The sequence below is a fragment of the Schistocerca serialis genome, chromosome 2, assembly GCF_023864345.2.
Source record: "Schistocerca serialis cubense isolate TAMUIC-IGC-003099 chromosome 2, iqSchSeri2.2, whole genome shotgun sequence".
NCBI lineage: Eukaryota > Metazoa > Arthropoda > Insecta > Orthoptera > Acrididae > Schistocerca > Schistocerca serialis.
The window spans coordinates 171,502,849-171,524,544 of record NC_064639.1 but is presented as its reverse complement, the minus strand read 5'-3'; the positions used below and the strand labels follow the sequence as shown (position 1 = coordinate 171,524,544).

General features: G+C 43.9%; 1 protein-coding gene and 1 pseudogene across 4 annotated transcripts in view; both read left to right on the top strand.

The window, feature by feature from the left end:
* Positions 1-21,696, top strand: part of LOC126456883 (prolyl 4-hydroxylase subunit alpha-2) — a 334,176-nt gene that overhangs the window by 270,199 nt on the left and 42,281 nt on the right. The window lies entirely within an intron of this gene.
* Positions 3,233-3,350, top strand: LOC126459534 (5S ribosomal RNA; annotated as a pseudogene).

Genomic DNA, 21,696 nt, shown 5'->3' with positions numbered 1-21,696 from the left:
CGCCAGTGAATTCAAAACGCATCTAATTTCGCTCCGCGAGCTATTTTCTTGCTTTCATTGCTTTCATCTTGGCGCAACTCGTCAAAGATGTAACAACTAAATTACTCTCATAAGTGTGTTACCAATGGTGTACGGTAGGAGAAATTTCTGCAAACTCTAAGGAAATAGTACAATTACGTTGACATCTCATAAGAAGTTTGAATTTGTATCTTCTGAAGACAGGTCTACCGCTGGACAAGAAAATGTAGCCATTAACAAATACTTTGAATGCTTTTAAATTTTTTTACTTGGCTGGAGCAGCAACCGTAGAATAAAATCTTCTTGTAGAAACAGTAAACAACCAGTCAGTTGCAAATTGGAAGGTTTACTGAAACACCTTTACCATAGTTTCGACGTTTATGAAAATGTCTTCTTCAGAAGGAAAATATGGGCAACCTAAGCAAGTTAACAGTGAACACACACTGTGTGTGTGTGTGTGTGTGTGTGTGTGTGTGTGTGTACCAGTATATATACTGGCACAATCATATCTCTCTACGAATACAAATACAAATTCAGACTTAGCTAGTTTACATCTTGTGGCAGAGATACGTTAAAATATAGCGGTAACGCGTCGTCAGTTGTAAAATTTCACGCCCATCACTGGGTTTGCATAAAGAAAGTAGAGGCTAAGGGCTTGACTTGCGAGAAGAATTACAGGTTTTTTAACATTCTAGTCACAAGGATGGATGCATTTTAAATGAACAGGTGCAACTCAAAAATAGAAATTTTATAGATATTCTTAGAGGCCTATTTTCGTTAAAGTAGCAGAGAAATGGCTCGATCTTCCATATGACTGTAGGACATGTCATTTTCCTCGCCTTTTGATGCTAGTGGTACTTGTGTTTCTTCTTTGTTATGATGTGACATATATTTCTAGAGGTTTGATGTTCACAGTTTTTCAGATATGTCGTATTTTAGAGTTATACGCGTTTTACCATATTCTCTCGTCCCCCACTACTATCTGCCTCCTTCCCCCCCTCCCCCTTTCCTTCCTTCTCTCTAATCCCATTCCTCTCCCTTTTCACGTCCCCCCCCCCCTTTTCCTCTTCCCGCCCTAGTACCTTTTGCTGTTGTTTCTGTTTGCACTATCAGTTTTACGTAATCTGTTTTTATCACAGTCACTTCTTTTAGATGGTAACTTACTATCTGTTGCGACGTTATTAATTTTAAATATGTGCACAGCTAAATATGATCTTGTTTTTAATGTCATAATTTTAATTTTAACCTTTGAAGCAAGTTTAGTATGATAAAAGTTTCATTCACTATCACACCCTCCTTGAGCATACCACTAGTGCCCCCCTCTTGTCTGAAGCTTTCCTTAGCGCAAGCGTTGTGTAAGTGACGCTAGTGCACTGTACATTGGCGAGGAAGTACCATATGAAAACAACTATGTTGCGCATGTTTTATTTTATTATGGAAGTGAAATTTCAGCTTTGGCGACGCCATTCGGCTATGTTTTAATATACCTCTGCCACAACAATTTGTAATCCAGTTAGCCATACTGTCCTTCTGAAGAAGACGTTTTAATAAATGCTGAAACCGTCCTAGAAGGCACCACATTTGTGGCGAGTTGTAGCAATACAAAGTACTTCAACAGGAAGTCGAGTAGATATTGCAACACATACACACATTATTAATAGTTATTAACACCTGAGAATGGTAAATGCTTAACTTTGAAAACAACTATTATCCTCACAGATGATCTGAATTTGATACTGTCGCTGACAGTTACATATATAACACTTCGTTCATTACATAATGATAGTTTCACATCAGAGTAGTTGTCTGTAACTTGATACTAAGTTAACTGTCCTGTTAGCACGCAGCCGGGTCTGCGCTAAGACTATGGTTACAGGTGAGTGGTCGCTGATTATATAGAGACAGGGCTGAGCGACACACAAATAAATTTCAGGATGCGGCGGCGTAAGGAAACACATGGGGGCGTATTTGCGCCGACGTCTCCGATTCGTTGCTGCGTCTGGCAGCGAATGTTACTTGTGGTGCCGTCATGAGGTACCAACTTTTGCACGAGACCTCACGCTGCGGACGACACAACAACATTAGTACCAACACCATCACAACCAACGGATTGGATGTGCAGATGACATAGTTTTGATAGGAAACAACAGTGGTGTTACTGAAACGCTGTTCAAGAAGCTAAATAAACGGTCTTGAAAACAGGTTTAAAAATTAATTGATAAAAAGCAGAACACACGAATATACGAACGGAAAGTATGACTACAGGACAACGTCATAACCTTCACGTAGAAAACTGCAGTTTCAAGAACAATCCCAACTTCAAATATATTGGTGTGAGTATGAATTACTGCTATAGAAAACAAGTCAAATACCTAACCAAAGTTTACTTTTCCCTCCAAAGGCTTCTTTCTATCCTCCAAACTCTTAACTAGGAAATCTGAGTTGAAACTCTCCAAAGCTTTACGGAGCCGAAGCATGGAGAGTGACCAAAAAAAGAAAAGCACAAACTCTCAGTCTTCGAAAATAAAGTGTACAGAAAAATCTTTGGACCAATATTCGACCAGGCAACACAAAAATGGGTTGGGAGAGCCGACGAAGAACTAGTTAAGCCAGCGGACCAACCCTCGGCAGTGAACATCGCCAAAGCGAGACGTTTACAGAAGAGATGGGTCGTTCGCGAACCAACAGGTCCAAAGGAACGGTTCATCAAGATGAACGGAACGAGTGATTAACGAATTCTAAGGAACGGTCTCGGCGTTAAAAGTTTTTTTTACATTGAAAATTTTTTTATTTGATAAAAAAAACTTACAGATTTTATGTTAAAACCTAGAAATTTAGACGTCAGTAGATATGCATGAAATAATGAATTTTATTTGGTATACTTTTATACGAACTTCTGTAATATAAGATGAAACTACCGACACCCATCGGCACCGAAGAATTGAGAATATGTCTCAGGTATGATTACACCACACGGTTCATGTGCATGGTAACTTGAATGAGTAGGGTCAAGTCGTGGTACAGAAACACTCTCAAAACATGACAGAACTACTTCCGGGCTGATGTACATCCTCCAAAGATTGCTGGTTCAACACTTCATTAGGCCGTCGGCGCACCGGACGCCTTGCACCACTTGAAAAGAGACAAAATCGCGACTCGTCGGAGCAGACCTCATGCCTCCAGTCAGTTATATTCCAGGGTGTATTGTCTGAACGGCAATGGCCTTGCCGCAGTGAATACACCGGTCCCCGTCAGATCACCGAAGTTAAGCGCTGTCGGGCGTGGCCGGCACTTGGATGGGTGACCATCCGGGCCGCCATGCGCTGTTGCCTATTTTCGGGGTGCACTCAGCCTCGTGATGCCAATTGAGGAGCTACTCGACCGAATAGTAGCGGCTTCGGTCAAAGAAAACCATCATAACGACCGGGAGAGCGGTGTGCTGACCACATGCCCCTCCTATCCGCATCCTCAGCTGAGGATGACACGGCGGTTGGATGGTTCGATGGGCCACTTGTGGCCTGAAGACGGAGTGTGTATTGTCTGACCCACTGAAAACGTACAGCCAGACCAGGCGAACGGTCTACCCGACGGGTGGCCCTAGTCAAACGACATTTACATTTTACGAGGTACCAGACTCCGAGTGTCCATTCTGGGTAGTTGCCTTGTCAATGTTCGCTCGGAAACTGGTTGAGATGGACGTGTATTCACTGACAGGAGCAATTCCTGTCGGGCTTGAAGCCGGTTGTCATCGACAAGAAGGGGCACTCATCTCTGGGCCCTGTCTGTTGGAATCTTCGTACGTTCACTGATCTTATGCCGTGTTATTTTGTTGCGAGTGGGACACCGTTCCTGGTAGACATGTTGGACAGTGCACGTCGAACACCAACAAATACGGCAAATTGACCACGTCCAAACACTACACGTCCGCAGCTCGTGGTCGTGCGGTAGCGTTCTCGCTTCCCGCGCCCGGGTTCCCGGGTTCGATTCCCGGCGGGGTCAGGGATTTTCTCTGCCTCGTGATGACTGGGTGTTGTGTGATGTCCTTAGGTTAGTTAGGTTTAAGTAGTTATAAGTTCTAGGGGACTGATGACCATGAATGATAAGTCCCATAGTGCTCAGAGCCAAACACTACACGTCTCTTCTGCCACTCTGTCACGTCGTCCCATTTTACAGCGCTGATTCCATTCAACCGGTTAACACGTACCACGCCACTTGCGGTGGCTTAACGCAGCGGCACGGGGTGGTATAGCCGTCCCTTATCAGTTATACACCACGTCCAGAACTGCGTAGCAATCAGTGTGCTCTTTTAAGTTTGTGACTAACATTCTGTCTGGTGAGATTATTCGGCTGCGCTGTTGTCTACTCACTAACGTTTGAAAATTATTTTCTTAAAGTTACTCTAATAACTGCCAATACAGCACGCCATCTGTTTGATGAACTTCGTACTTAGGGCTCGCGATGGGTGATTCTAAGATATTCTGCATCCGTGGTAATAATCGATTCTTTCCGTAATGATACAAGTGGACTGCAGTGTTGTTATACCAGTGCCAATTACATAAATTAATATAAGTGATACCCGTTGTTATTTCCAGTTTCGTGATATAACCCACATTTTGAAATGCTGAATAAGTTATTAATAGTTAAATTGTAATTCTGTGGAGGTAATGTAAGTTCGAATATTTGACAGTTCTCATCTCGGTTCTCCAAACGGTTAAGGGTCAGCCATCTGATGACTTATTTCACCGTCTAAGTCAAGTTCGAAATACTGCAGAAAAAATTGCCTGATTTTTAACTTGTGTAGGTTCGGCTGTGTATCCATTTTCATCTATATAGTATTACCCATAAAAAGTACATATCTGGACCACTTTCGGCTAGTTACCATTCTGGTATCTTACTACCGAATGCAAAGTGAGTGCAGCTGAATATCTTGACACCTGTTTAAAATACAGTAGGCGTCTTGCCACCCCAATATATTTTAATGATGCATGACCAACGGAAGTTTTAACTGTATGTCAAATATGTCGTCCGCCTCCGTGGTCGATAAATTGTTTTATAAACTACGTCTTCAGCAAGGTAGGGGAGTCTATAAACGACTTCTAACAAGACACAATGAATGAAATACAGTAAGTAAATCCTCAACGATAAATGAAAAAAAGAAAAGTTTTTACCATTTCCACAATTTATTGAAATTCCGTATTTAAAGTCAGTGCGAAAGATAAAATCTCTGTTTCTGAATAAATGCAATATTTTCGAAAAAAAAATTTACTTTGCTGCCTTCGGTGTGGAAGGACCCAGGCTCGAGTCGCGATACTACCTCAGATTCTTTTCTGAAATAGGAAAGCCAGGAACGCTGTCTACTCAGCCTCGTGAGGACACATCAGGAGCTGCTTGAATGAAGAAGATCAAGATTCACCTACTGGCATTACCGGCTGAAAGGCTTGGCGTCTTGTTGATCGCATGTCCCACGACCATAGATCGCTCCTCGTACTACCTTGTGAGCAGTAGTCGGCCAATCGGAACACACGTAACGCCTAATCCGTGAGCGGTTTTTAAGTGTACTTTTTTTTTACCCAAATGTATCCGTTTGATGGGTTTACTGCGTACACTGAGGTGACGAAAGTCATCGGATACCTCCTAATACTGTGTCGGACCTCTTTTTCGTGGCATAGTGCAGCAACTCGACGTAGCATGGACTCAGTAAGTCGTTGAAAGACCCATGCAGAAATATTAAGTCAGCCGTCCATAATGGGATTCACGTCGGGACATCTGAGTGGCCAAATCAGTCGCTCGAATTGTCCAGAATGTTATTCAAACCAATCGCGAACAATTGTGGCCCGGTAACATCCATAAAAATTCCATCGTTGAATGGCCGCAAATGGCTTCCAGGTAGCCGACCATAACCATTTACAGTCAATGATCGGTTCAGTTCGACTATAAGGTCCACTCCATTCCGTAGCAGTACAGTTCACCACCAGCTTGCGCAGTGACTTGTTGGCAACTTGGGTCCGTAACTTCGTGGGGTCTGCGCCATGCCCGAACCCTACCATCAGATCTTACCAACTCAAATCGGGACTCATCTGAGCAGGGCCGGCCGAGGTGACCGAGCGCTTCTAGGCGCTACAGTCTGGAACCGCGCGACCGCTACGGTCGCAGGTTCGAATCCTACCTCGGGCATGGATGTGTGTGATGTCCTTAGGTTAGTTAGGTTTAAGTAGTTCTAAGTTCCAGGGGACTGATGACCTCAGAAGTTAAGTCCCATAGTGCTCAGAGCCATAAGAACCATCTGAGCAGGCAACGGTTTTTCAACCGTCCAGGGTCCAACCTCTATGGTAACGAGCCCAGGAAAGGCGCTGCATGCGTTGTCGTGCTATTAGCAAAGGCGTTCGCGTCGGTCGTCTGCTGCCATGGCCCACTAACGCCAAATTTCGCCGCACCTGTCCTAATGCATACGTTCGTCGTACGTCCCACATTGATTCCTGCTGTTGCTTCACGCAGTGTTGCTTGTCTGTTAGCACTGACAACTACGCAAACGCCATTGCTGTCGGTCGTTCAGTGAAGGCCGTCGGCCACTGCGTTGTCCGTCGTGAGAGGTTATGCCCTAACGAGATCCGAAATGAAATCTCCCGTGCGTCTAGCTCCAGCTACTATATGGTCCGCGTTCAAAGTCTGTAAACACCCGTCGTGCGGTCAACGTCGGAAACCTTTTCACATGAATCGCCAGAGTCAAATGAGAGCTCTGCAAATGCACTGCCCTTTTATACCGTGTGTATCGGGATACTATCGCCCTCTGTACGTGTGCGCATCGCTATCCCATGACTTTTTCCACCTCAGCGTACTTAAAAATAGTTGCAAAGCTGAAACTGTGAAGTAGCGGAAAATGCAAAATAAAAGGATAATCTAATCCAAGTTACGACAAACAGTATTTTACATACTCAATTAGAAAATTTTCTTTAGCAGTGGACGCTTTTGCAAATGAAATATTCATATTTAGTGTTTACAGGCAGCTTATTCATGATTATTGTGACGAAATGTCGACCCCATTCTGAGATTTTTGTAATTACTATCGTAATTATCATGTTTTGCAGTTCTGATATTCCTTTAGCCACAAATGTGGTGCAAGCACGATGTTCCATCGTCAGTTCAGAAAATCAAGGCCGCAACGGTCGCAGGTTCGAATCGTGCCTCCGGCATGGATGTGTGCGATGTCCTTAAGTTACACTGCTGGCCACCGTAAATGCAACACCAAGAAAGACAAGAGGTAGCACAACAAAATTTATTTTGTTGATAACATGTTGACCAAATATCAAATGATTGCGTTTACAGACGTCTGTGACATGTCGTTCCTGCCAGAATCAGTAGCCAGAGTAGCCGCCATTGTTGGAGATCACCGCTGCCACACGTCTCGGCATTGAGTCAAAGAGACGTTGGATGTGTTCCTGGGGTACAGCAGCCCAAGCAGCTTCCACGCGTTGCCAAAGATCATCTGGTGTGGCAGCTGGGGATGTAATCTGGGTCACTCGTTGAGCAACCATGGACCACATGTTTTCTATCGGCGAAAGATCCGGAGAGCGAGCCGGCCAGGGAAGCAATTCAATCTGGTTATTGACGAAGAACCTTTGGACAATGCGTGCCACGTGTGGTCGCGCATTATCCTGTTGAAATATGGCTGTGGCCGAGCCCTGAAGGTAAGGAAGGACAACGGGCTCCAGCACCTCGGATATGTAGCGCCGGCTATTTAAAGTACTGGCAATGCGTACTAGAGGCGTGCGAGAGTAATATCCAATACCGCCCCATACCATAATACCCCGTGCAAGACCAGCGTGGCGGTGCATAATGCAGCTGTCCAGCATCCTCTCTCCACGGTGTCTCCACACTCGAATCCGACCATCGTTGTGCTGCAGACAGAAGCGTGCCTCGTCAGTAAAGACAACGTCAGTCCATTCTGCCGTCCACATCCGTCTGTCATCACACCATTGGCGACGGAGACGTCTGTGGTTCTGCGTCAATGGTAGACGAAGCAATGGACGTCTTGCGGACAGACCACTCTGCTGTAAACGGCGTCGAATGGTACGCGCAGACACTGGATGATGCGTTACAGACGCAATGTGCTGTGCTATGGTTCGGGATGTCACTGAGCGATCCGTCACTGCCATGCGCACAATTTGCCTTTCAGCACGTGCAGTGGTGCACCGAGGTGAATGCGATCGACCACGTCGGTCCGTCGTACCCTCCTGCATCCAACGGTCACATATCCGCATTACAGTTGTTTGGTTTCGTCCAACACGACTAGCGATTTCTCTGTATGATAATCCACAATCTCGGTAAGCCACTATCCTTCCTCTGTCGAACTCGGATACTTGATCAAACGATGTTCGCTGTTGTCTACGAGGCATAACTGATCGTCTTGTGAAACAACCACAAGGTAAACACACGTGCCGAACGTACACTCGTCGAAATCGCCAAGCCTTAAATGGCGCTATGAGGTGGCGCCACAGGCGCGCGTGATGTGCGTCTGCGCTGAAATTCTAATCAGTTGCATATCTCATCGCTGCAAACCCATGGTGTAAATTTCACTTGATTCGGATGCTTCCTTCAGGGTGTTGCATTTACGGTGACCAGCAGTGTAGTTAGGTTTAAGTAGTTCTAAGTCCTAGGGGACTAATGACCTCAGAAGTTAAGTCCCATAGTGCTCAGAGCCATTTGAACCATTTTCAGAAAATTAATTTACGCCATTCAGAAATTTAAATCTTCGATTCCACAACATAAACACTGCATAATAGTTAGAGACAACCACAACCTACAAATATTTACGCACTGTTACTCCTCCGAATTATTCATAACTGCAACAGTATTTTTCTAAAACTTTCTGTAGTAATTATACTGATTTAGTAGTCTCTCACGGACAATACTTGCTAAGACATTCATCTGCACTGGCATTGTAGGGTTACAGAATGATAGCACTTTTATACACCGATATACCACATTCTGCAGTCTTAAGAAATCACACAAAGAAAAACAAGCTTCTTTATTGCTCTTTAATGCATCGGTGGCTGGAAATATTTTTTCGTTGCGCACAAGTTATAATACAGAGATAGATGAAATGGAATATGACATCTCCTCACTCTGTTCTCTGTCAACCAACCGCAACACAGATAACCAACAGTTATTAATGACTGCCACAAATGACTAATATCGAATGTTAATTCCAGCAGCGATTACTAATATCGCAAAATAACGTTTCAGCCCTTGCGTAGAGGGAACAGATCCATCTACTCATTTCAATACGTTTCCAGTAAATCTGGATATAGTTTTCCCTTGTTAAATTCCGAAAATTGTACACATAGTTTTTCATTTGCTGTCGTAAATCAGAAACTAATGGGGGAAATTGAATTTCATTGCAGGTATTCTACGATTTAAAATAACAACACAGTACTGAAGATAGGCTAATTAGTTCACTAATTAGTGAATAGGTTAATTAGTTCACTAATTGCAAAGATTTTCCTGAAGCGCAGCACAGAGAAAAAAATTATATTATCATCACTTTTGATTGAGCTGTAACGCTATTTGCCCAATTTATTTACTTCATCTCCAAAATCGGATATAGTTTATTTTGCATTTTTCATGGTTTTCTAGATGTAAAACTCTGTTTCCTTTAAAATTAGTTAAGCCTGTCCGCCGGCTAGAAACTCCCTCCACGCTAAAGAAAATTTCTGCTTCGTCAATTACGGTGGTGTACATTATATTGTCTCCTAACTTGTAATATGGAACGTTGTCAGAGATTAACACGGACTTAGTGATTAGAAGGACAGATCCTTATTTTCGTTTGCTAAGAAGAATGTCAGTTGCAGAAACATCTGAGGATAGCATAATTTTATGATCACTCACAAAACAGTGATGCGAGCCTTATTTTGCAATCAGCAGGAAAGCGACGACAAAACAAACATTTTGATACCTTCTGTTCTTGCAGCCGTTTTCTGATGCTAGTTGAAAGCTGCAATTAGCGGCGAAGGGTGAGTAATTATCCCTCTGTGATGAGCGCCGGGCCAGGGTATTGCAATTTACCACATCTCGTTAGCGTTAACGAGTCCCACAAAATGCACGCGCTCTGCTATTGTTGGTACAAGAAACCCCTTCTGTCTGAAACAAAAGCAAACGAAAAGCCATGATCGTGCTAGCAAGACTCAGTTCTGGCAAAGGGGCTTCCATCTGAGAATCCCTTATAAATATTCATTATACCTTCATTCCATCTTCATACGGGACGTGTTTGTCAACGTGAAACACGACGAACGTGCTTTCGGTCACAGTAAGTGCACGCTTAGAAACGAGCTGGTGTATCACAAGCAACGTGCCGCTCATCATGAAGTGCGTCCGTAGTGCTCTCCAGCGGGGCGTGTCGGCTATATCTAAGGCACAAACCACACTGATTTTTTCTTTTTTTTACTAAAAATGGACGGCTGTAAAATAGCTACGGTAGCTCCCCTGTCCTTAGGCTAGCCATGTTGTTCTGCCTGTATTATACATTGTGCTGGATTTCTAAGGAATCACCTGTAGTTTACTGGTCCATGTTTCCCAGTGGGGTGTATTTTTCCTTCTTTTCCTGCTATTGTTTATACCAACACTAGCGGGAAGTTGCGTCCCTGGCCGATATAACAGGGCAATATTTTGCCAACCCCAAAACACCGCCAGATGAAAGTAGTATCACCTTTGGTGGTTCGGATCCTTCTGTGTCACCTCCCTGTCGATCCAACTGCGGTGAAGATCCCTGGAATGCTTCCGCAAATTCTCTCTGTTGCGCTACTAAATAAATAGCCACACTTCTCACAAACAGGGGTATATTTTTCCCAACATTTTCACTATTACTTTTCGCACTACTCTGTTGAATCAATTGATTCAATTTGAGAATATTGTACATGACCAAACAAACGATTTAAGAATGGAAATATGGACTGACGGCATGAATTGAGCTTTGTGTTAGGGAGTGCATTCGGCTAGAGTAGTCTGTGCGGTTGTGTGAGCCACATTGCCACGGTGCTATAGTGGTTAGCACAGCTGCTTAGCTGTAGCTCAGCGTGTTCGGTCAGAGGGCTGTGTGCTCTCTGTAATAAGAAAACTGAGTCAAGGAATCAACGATCAATTTGACCGGATGTCTTGTGACGTCCGCCCAGACCAAACACAACGAACTATATCGAAAAAAAAAAAAACACACGTGAATGGACGGACAGAATTTGAGATCAATAAATTTATCAGATTATTAAAAGGGCTTTCTGGCCAGCAGAAGTAAATACGGTGATGGAATAATGTGATAAGTAAGTATGGAAGTGCAGATTTAGAAGCACTTATTTGGCACAAAACAAAAAAACGAGAACATCACAAGATTATTAATAAGTAATAGTGACAGTATTTCTTTACTGCATGTTTAAACAATATTTACAATCAGATTACACGCACTTCAGCAATGGTTACTAATATAATTTTAAATGATATGTTATAATTACACGGGTATTTTGGCAGATTGTAAAGTTTTTAAAAGAAAGTGGGTTGACTGAAGAAACCACAGTGGGAAAACTTATGGCAAATTCTATTCTCAGGCGGTACAGATTTTGCCAAAACACTCATCCATTTCCTTCCATTTTTGTGCATGCGAACAGAATGTCGTTAATTTCACCTTCTGTACAGTTGGTGCACTCGCAGTGTGATGTTGGGTTGATTCCTGTGTGGTGATGAAGTTCCGGAAACATCTTTGATAATACCTCATTCGGCAAGTAATTGATATCGGCCATCTAAGTGAACGGGACTACTCTGTGGTCAAAACAGTGCTCTCGTACTGGGAAGGGGCAGTTGTTAAATCTCCATCCTACCATACTTTTCCTGTGTTTCAAAAAATGGTTCAAATGGCTCTGAGCACTATGGGACTAAACTTCTGAGGTCATCAGTCCCCTAGAACTTAGAACTACTTAAACCTAACTAACCTAAGGACATCACACACATCCATGCCCGACGCAGGATTCGAACCTGCGACCGTAGCGGTCGGGCGGTACCAGACTGTAGCGCCTAGAACCGCTCGGCCACTCCGGCTGGCTCCTGTGTTTCAAAACAACTTGGGGTCCGTGCTAGAGGGATTGATTTCTTCAGACATTACTCGGTCGATTATCTCGACTTGAGCCCTCTGTGTAATGACCTATATCGACGAATTCATGGGCCCTTACGGCTTGCGCCGGAACACCCGCTACCTATTCGCCCGAATCAGTTCCGGGTGCATTGTGTTGAACACTGCCTGTTTACAGTTCTGCACGCTGCTACACTGAGCAGTTGGCCAGGTGTGTCGCTGCTTCCGCCCTCCTGGCTTTGAGGGCTGCTCTAGCGGATCTTCTGCCGATGTTCCACGGAAGCTAATGGCCGTTTCACTGTTGTCAGGCACGCGCGTGGTAGCTCGTTAATTAAATTCTGACGTCACGGTGGCCGGTGCGCCGTGTCGATTGCTCCGGGCAGTTGCAACTGCCTGTTCTGTGCGGGGCGGATCGTGGCGCTTACAAAGCAAATTCTTTGCTATTCAGAATGGCTTCCTTCATGGCAGACAACAAGCATTACGAAAAAATCGATCATGCGGATCGCAACTCTTGTTGTTCTGTCATGACGTTAGAAAAACGTGTGACTCATTGCCTCTTCAACGCTGACTAACGAAAATACGACGTATGACATACTAAATTTGACTGGATTGAGGACGCAGCATGATAACTTGTATGGGAGGTCATCGGTGGAGGTAGATGTAATTATAGGTGTGTCCCAGGGAAATGTGTTGCGATCTACTATTAATCTTCTTCTATATAAATAAACCTGTAAATGCCCATCCCCGGTAGCTGAGTGGTGCCGGCACGGGAGCTCAGCGTGTTCGGTCAGAAAGCCGGTAGACCTCTGTAATAATAAAATTGAGTGAAAGGATCAACAACGAACTTGAATGGATGTCATGTGACGTGCGCAACGACCAAACACAACGAACAGCACGATAGAATGTCAATCACAAGGGCCCGGGTTCGATTCCCGGCTGGGTCGGAGATTTTCTCCGATCAGGGATTGAGTGTTATGTTGTCATAATCATCATGATTTCATTCCCATCGACGCGCAAGTCACCGAAATGAAGTCCAATCGAAAGACTTGTACCCGGCGAACGGTCTACCCGACGGGAGGCTCTACTCACACGACATTTACATTTTTACCTGTAAATGTTTGCTCAAAACCGTATACCTCCGAAAGCTCTTCACCGATTGCTTTCAAATTTTGACACAACGTTGCATTTGAGTACGCACGTGGTTTTATATAACTGCTGGAACGCCACATATATAAATATGTATGTAATAGTTATAGGGGAAATCTGTATTTTTACTTCATTTATTGAGATTTTCCTCTATACAAAGGTTTTTCTCCGCTGTAACTAATACCCGGAAATTATTACATCTGCACTTTTTCGATTCATCGGTCTTTTGACTAGTTTGATGCAGCCCGCCAAAACTTCCTCTCGTGTGCCAACTTCTTCATCTCACAGAAGTCCTCCAGAATCCTGTTGTTTGTTGGATATATTCCACTCTCTGTCTTTCGCTACAGTTTTTGCCTTCTGCAGTTCCTTCTAGTACCATAGAAGTTTTTCCCCAACATCCTAACACATGTCCTACAATATTATCATGTCCCTTCTTGTTTTCAGTGTTCTCCAAAGTTCCTTTCTGCAGACAACCTCATTTCTTATCTCAACAGTCCACCTAATTTTCAGTGTCTTTCTATAGCATCACATCTCAAACACTTTCACCTCCTCTTTTCTGGTTCTCCAAACGTAAATTCTCTGAAGCGTCCTTATCGGGTAAGACTTCTTTTGCCCATGGTGCAGCGGTTGGCACACGGAACTCGCATTCAAGAGGACGACGGTTCAAATCCCTGTCCGGCTACCCAGATTTAGGTTCCTTTGAAAAGTGCACAGCCGACAGAACGTTATACTCTATCCCTCCGCCCCTGCATTCGGGAGGACGACGGTTCATACCCGCGTCCGGCTATCCTGATTTAGGCTCTGCGTGATTTCCCTAAATCGTCCAGACAAATGCCGGGATGGTTCCTTTGCAAGGGCACGTTCGACTTCCTTCCCCAACCTTCCCTAATCCGATGGGTCCGATGACCTCGCTGTTTGGTCCCCTTCCCCCAAATCAACCAGCCAACCCTCCTTCCTACTTTCCTCCTTTTGGCCAGTTATGCCCTGTTTACTTGTGTTGATCTACTTTTTAAGCCCTCAGTGCTTCGCCTGTCACATGTTATTTTTGCTTCCAAGCTAGCATAATTCCTTAACTTCGTCTACTTCGTGGTTCCCAATTTTGATGTTAAGTTTATTGCTAATCTGATTTCTGCGACTCCTCATTACTTTCGTCTTTCTCCCGTTTTCTCTCGATGCATATTGTACTCATTAGACTGTTAATTCCATTCAGCAGATCTTGTAATTCTTCTTCGCCGTCGTTGAGCATAGAAGTGTTATCGGCGAATCTTATCATTGATATCCTTTCCTCCTGAATTTTAATCCCACTCTTGGACTTTTCTTTTATTTCGTGATCGTTTCTTCAATACATAAATTGGACAGTAGGGGCGAAAGAATACAACAAATGGTATATGACCAATCTTCCCCTATGCTTAGCCCTACGTTTGCCAGAGTTTCGAACATAACGTCAGGACTGCCTCTCTTGTACGTTTCTTTACATTTGTTAAAGCCAAACTGATCGTCATCCAACAGATGCTCAATTTCCTTTTCCATTCTTCTATATATCTCTTGTCAGTAACTTTGATTGATGAGATGTTAAGCTGTTTGTACCTATACATAATTAAATCTGTCTCTAGCTGCTTCTCCATTTCAGCCCATCTCCTGTGGAACCAAGTACCTGCATGTGATCCAAACTACGAATAGACTAGGGGTTTTCAGGCTGTCACCAGTGCAGCTTACCTCACGGTATAAAGCAGCAGTTTTCTCCCCCTCCATCAGAGATCTACTTCATTTTCTGAGACTTTTTCATTGCTGTCTCTCCTTAATTACACTCCTGGAAATTGAAATAAGAACACCGTGAATTCATTGTCCCAGGAAGGGGAAACTTTATTGACACATTCCTGGGGTCAGATCATCACATGATCACACTGACAGAACCACAGGCACATAGACACAGGCAACAGAGCATGCACAATGTCGGCACTAGTACAGTGTATATCCACCTTTCGCAGCAGTGCAGGCTGCTATTCTCCCATGGAGACGATCGTAGAGATGCTGTATGTAGTCCTGTGGAACGGCTTGCCATGCCATTTCCACCTGGCGCCTCAGTTGGACCAGCGTTCGTGCTGGACGTGCAGACCGCGTGAGACGACGCTTCATCCAGTCCCAAACATGCTCAATGGGGGACAGATCCGGAGATCTTGCTGGCCAGGGTAGTTGACTTACACCTTCTAGAGCACGTTGGGTGGCACGGGATACATGCGGACGTGGATTGTCCTGTTGGAACAGCAAGTTCCCTTGCCGGTCTAGGAATGGTAGAACGATGGGTTCGATGACGGTTTGGATGTACCGTGCACTATTCAGTGTCCCCTCGACGATCACCAGTGGTGTACGTCCAGTGTAGGAGATCGCTCCCCACACCATGATGCCGGGTGTTGGCCCTGTGTGCCTCGGTCGTATGCAGTCCTGATTGTGGCGCTCACCTGCACGGCGCCAAACACGCATACGACCATCATTGGCACCAAGGCAGAAGCGACTCTCATCGCTGAAGACGACACGTCTCCATTCGTCCCTCCATTCGCGCCTGTCGCGACACCACTGGAGGCGGGCTGCACCATGTTGGGGCGTGAGCGGAAGACGGCCTAACGGTGTGCGGGACCGTAGCCCAGCTTCATGGAGACGGTTGCGAATGGTCCTCGCCGATACCCCATGAGCAACAGTGTCCCTAATTTGCTGGGAAGTGGCGGTGCGGTCCCCTACGGCACTGCGTAGGATCCTACGGTCTTGGCGTGCATCCGTGCGTCGCTGCGGTCCGGTCCCAGGTCGACGGGCACGTGCACCTTCCGCCGACGACTGGCGACAACATCGATGTACTGTGGAGACCTCACGCCCCACGTGTTGAGCAATTCGGCGGTACGTCCACCCGGCCTCCCGCATGCCCACTATACGCCCTCGCTCAAAGTCCGTCAACTGCACATACGGTTCACGTCCACGCTGTCGCGGCATGCTACCAGTGTTAAAGACTGCGATGGAGCTCCGTATGCCACGACAAACTGGCTGACACTGACGGCGGCGGTGCACAAATGCTGCGCAGCTAGCGCCATTCGACGGCCAACACCGCGGTTCCTGGTGTGTCCGCTGTGCCGTGCGTGTGATCATTGCTTGTACAGCCCTCTCGCAGTGTCCGGAGCAAGTATGGTGGGTCTGACAAACCGGTGTCAATGTGTTCTTTTTTTCCATTTCCAGGAGTGTATTTCTTGTCTCACGATTATTTTTAAACTAATTTTGAACATCTTCCACCACGCTTTTTGTAGGACGACAGATCCTATGAACGTATCTTGATATTTCTTAATTCTTGCATGCGTTATCAGGCGACTTCACCGCGATCTTAGATCCCAGGCGAAATATTTCTTGTCCTAGGTTTGAGTATTACCGTTTCAGTTCCGTGTGTTGCTGTCTCATTAGTCATTTTAAATGACAGAAACGTTTGCGAAACCCTCTCATTACGCGTGTTTTTATAGCTGCTGTCTCAGTTATTTCAGTTTTCCCACAAGCTTTCTGGAGAGCGTACTCTGAAGAAAGTGGCACTGGCGCATTAGCAGAGAATTATCCTGTGTGTCTAAAAATAGGAAAAAGACATCCAGCTAGCCTCATCTAGAAGCGACAGGGATTTCAAAGCTGACGTTATGGTAACTAGTTCGAAGTAATGGCCTTTCACCTTTCTATCGTAGGCTGCTCAGGAGCTCTCTGGCATTGAAAAAGAAGTAAGCAACTGCATCGACAACCGATTGTAATAAGGATGCCATTTTGAAGATTAGGTGGGTAGGTCACGTAACTAATGAGGAGATATTGAATAGGATTGGGGAGAAGAGAAGTTTGTGGCACAACTTGACTAGAAGAAGCGATCGGTTGGTAGGACATGTCCTTAGGCATCAAGGGATCACAAATTTGGCATTGGAGGGCAGCGTGGAGGGTAAAAATCGTAGTGGGAGACCAAGAGATGAATACACTAATCAGATTCAGAAGGATGTAGGTTGTAGTAGGTACTGGGAGATGAAGGAGCTTGCACAGGATAGATTAGCATGGAGAGCTGCATCAAACCAGTCTCAAGACTGAAGACCACAACAACAACAACATCTCTTTTCTGCGAAGAGAGCAAGGAGGTTTTTTCTCCAAGGAGTGTTTTTTAAGGTACTGTCACACTGAAAACCAACTCAAACAAACTCTGTTGACAACTGTTTTCAGCTTAAGGTTTGATTTAATTTTCAACTGTAGTCAACATTTGTTTGAAGTCGCGAGTCTCAACATCTAGTTGAGGGAAATTTTGTCTCGAGTTTGTAGTTTATGGTCAGTGAGCAAAAACACGGCAGAGTTGTGTGACTTGTGCATGCGTTGTGTTTCTCTCTTCGTCTGGTGTGTTTTTTCGACAGTGGCAACTCACGGGTCAACAGATCCAACAATTCAGTTTTTGTTAGAAACTGGAATGCGGAAACCTCTGTAGGATTCTTCCGATACTGCATATAAAGACAGATATAAAAGAAAATATTTGTTGAAAGAAGTTTCGGATGAAACTGGTGTACCGCTTGTGGAGCGTGAAAGGAAGGGGCAAATACGAAAACACAGTACATTCGTGAGCATTGTAAAATGGTCAAAACTAAAACTTGGTCTGGGTCAACGGAGATCTACGTTCCGAAATGGATAATTTACGAGCATATGAAGTATTTGGGAGACGTAAACAAGCCAGTGAGAAAAATATTTACAATCTTAAGTAAACTTACTGTAAGACTATTGGTCTGCATTTTCACAGAAATTTGTCTGTTTCTCTTGCCATATCATTTTGTCAAAATCTGATACAAAGTAGTTTGCAATTAATGGCTTACGTTGTTGATAACTAAAGCTATAAGGGTTTGTTCAGAAGTTTTTAATTACATTTGTCTTTCACTCGATATTTATTGATTCATATTCCTCTTGCCATTTCTCTTTACCAACATCCGATAAAAGTAGATTGCAAATTCATTCCTTATATTCTTTGTGGTTCTTTCTGCGTTGCCGCCCTTTCTCTGAAGACATTTATTTTGCGGAGATAGCCTCCAGCTGCCATCCGAAACTCTGCCTGTTTCTGGATCTTCCATATCAAAACTTCCAGGTTGGGAGTAAACTGTGGCACTTCCTTTATTTCTTCTAAGAAAACTGTGCAAAGACACAGTTGCAGAAGTCACTAATGTTGCTTTTTCAGGATTAAAGTGCACCGAAAAACTGTTTACAATAGTCCAAAAAAATTATCCACAATTCTTCTAGCGCGATATATTCGGTAATTAAAGAGTCTTTCTTGGCTGCCTTTCTCTTGCCATCCTGCGTATGGTTTCATCATGTACTCCGAAGGAGCAAAAGCATCATCACCCACCATAACAAATGGCAAATCTTCACAGTCAGAATTCATTTACATAGCTTTTCTGTAACAAAAGATAAAAACGCCGAATGTGCGTTTACAATAGTTTTAAACTGTTGTCAAGAGTTGTAAGTTTGCCAAACTCACAACAGTTGCAAGTTTGCCAAACTTACAACTGTTATATGTTTTTGTTTGTTGCAGTTGGTTTTTGGGGTGAAGGTACCATAAGACCGTTTGTGAGTCATTCACCGTCAAATACTGTTTTTTGTGATGTTTAAAGCTTTCCCGACGTACTGATTGTTTTTTTTCTCTCTCTGGCGCTACCTTTGCTTCCGTTGTGCATTGCAGTGGTTGTACGGTGGTATCTGTTGTAGAAATTGTTTGTTATTGTTCTCGAAGTTTACAAATATCCTTGAATGTTAGTGAATGTTTTCGAATCTTGTAGAATATTAACGAAAGTTCTAGAGGACAACTTGGAACGGCATTGTCGCATTGATTCGCATTCCGGCAAAAACGTCTTACCGAAGAGTTGTGCTGTAAAGACAGAGGAACAATTCATCGAAAAGGTGTATCCGCTTGTAAAGAGGAACTATGTAAACAAAGATTAATTATATGAGTGAACAGTTTTAGTAAATAAAAAATGACTTAGTTCAAGAAACATATCAGCGTCTACATAATATCAAACCGATACTATGAGTAATCAAGACAAAAGTGTAAACTTCCAAACGGGACTCCAGTTCATTATATTACCGCTACGCGTTCGCAAGAAAGCTTTTGAACAATATCGTTGAAGAGGAAATATTAACCGAAAAAGAGAAAGGAGAGCCAGTATTCATACCACGATTTCCACTCGTTTTCAGTAACTATTCAGCTTTAAAAGACTACAGTTTCGTTAAGATTATAGTATGACCATATCACTATCAACAAAGCGCGATGGCAAAGTTGCGATGTTACGGAATAAGTTTAAAAAAATTGTTTTCCTCGCACGGACAACCACAAAACTTATTCGTCTTTGCAACTGAAAGAAAATATGAAGTGTAGCTTGTAGATAAGAAGTTAGATGCTATGCAAATGACATGATTCATTTCACTTCTTTCCATTTCAGGAAGCAAATGGAAATAAAGAACAAAAGAAGCGGGTTCCATTCAGATAGTTATTGTACTATCGCGACAGCCACACGTTCGAACAGCTTTTAACTGCGTTTTTGCCGTTCGAGCGTATTTGTTTACCAGCGGAATAGTAGAGTGGATTGTTTACAGCGAAAATATTTCGACTGCCTCGCATTTATCTCGGAACACGACACGCGCTGCTACACAATACAGTACCAGTGATGTTATTTTGCTACACCGGTAAAGAGTGTAGTATTTAACTCAGTTTCCTGTTTTCATCCTGCAGCTGACGAGAGGTTAGCGAAGACTGCTTCCTGTAAGTCAGACCTTAATCTACACAGTATCACCAATTATTTTGACGTATTACTGCAGTTGGATTTCCTTCCGCGCTCGAGGGACGGACGTCTGTACTTAAAAGTGGAAAGTACAAGCCTCTGTTTGAGAAAGATTTGGTATCAGATAGTTCTTTGTGTAACTTTTTTGTTATTAGCGTCTTTACTCAGGGTCTATCAGTCAGTATGTTCTTACACATTTTCGGAAGAACATGTACAGTTTTTTTATACGTTACTTTGTACGTTTTAGATTGGGAAATGAGACACTGAAAGTAGTAAAGGAGTTTTGCTATTTGGGGAGTAAAATAACTGATGATGGTCGAAGTAGAGAGGATATAAAATGTAGACTGGCAATGGCAAGGAAAGCGTTTCTGAAGAAGAGAAATTTGTTAACATCGAGTATAGATTTAAGTGTCAGGAAGTCGTTTCTGAAAGTATTTGTATGGATTGTAGCCATGTATGGAAGTGACACATGGACGATAAATAGTTTGGACAAGAAGAATAGAAGCTTTCGAAATGTGGTGCTGCAGAAGAATGCTGAAGATTAGATGGGTAGATCACATAACTAATGAGGAGGTATTGAATAGAATTGGGGAGAAGAGGAGTTCGTAGCACAACTTGACAAGACAGTTGATAGGACATGTTCTGAGGTATCAAGGGATCACCAATTTAGTATTGTAGGGCAGCATGGAGGGTAAAAATCGTAGAGGGAGACCAAGAGATGAATACACTAAGCAGATTCAGAAGGGTGTAGGTTGCAGTAGGTACTGGGAGATGAAGAAGCTTGCACAGGGTGGAGTAGCATGGAGAGCTGCATCAAACCAGTCTCAGGACAGAAGACCACAACAACTACTTTGTTATTTCGTGAAGTGTCAGTTGCGTCTTGCGATTTAGTTCCCTCCAGCGACGACTATAAGAGGTTTGTTCAAAAAATTCCGGAAGATTCGTAATTTCACGCCAGTAGTGTGTTGGAGCGAAATGCGGTTGGCATCCCTGCACACGCATGTTTAATGTGTAACTGCCGGAAGTTTCATTGTTGTTTGTCTGCCCGTTATTCTTCAATGCAGCATTCAGTAGAACGTTGTGTCGCACAGTTTGCGAATTTCGAGCTGGCAGAGTTGGAGGGGCAAAGCGTCTGCATTAAATTTTGCGTGAAACTCGAGAAAACCTTTACAGACAAACATCAGATGATGGAAGTCGACGGTGATAAATGCTGAAGTCGTACTCGGTGTCTAAACATGGCTGGACGGAAGTTAAAGATGACCCTCGGTCAGGACTCCGTTCGACGTTTACCGACGACGCTCCAGGAACGTCAACGAAACTGAGCGTGCCAGTCGAAGACTGACTGTTCGAGAAGGTGCAGAAGAATGTAACATTTCATTTGGATCACACTGTGAAATTCTGGCACAGCGTCTTGGAATGCATCTTGTTGCCACCAAGTTCGTTCCACGGCATTCTGAGTCAAAGCCAGAAAGACCTTCGCCTCGCAATGTGTGAGGAGCTTTTGAATCGCTCAATTGAGAACGAGATGTGCCTTTAAGAGAATCAAACTGGTGATGAGACGTGGCTCTACGGTTATGAAGCTGAGACCAAGTCTTCACAATGGGTCGGGAAAGGTTC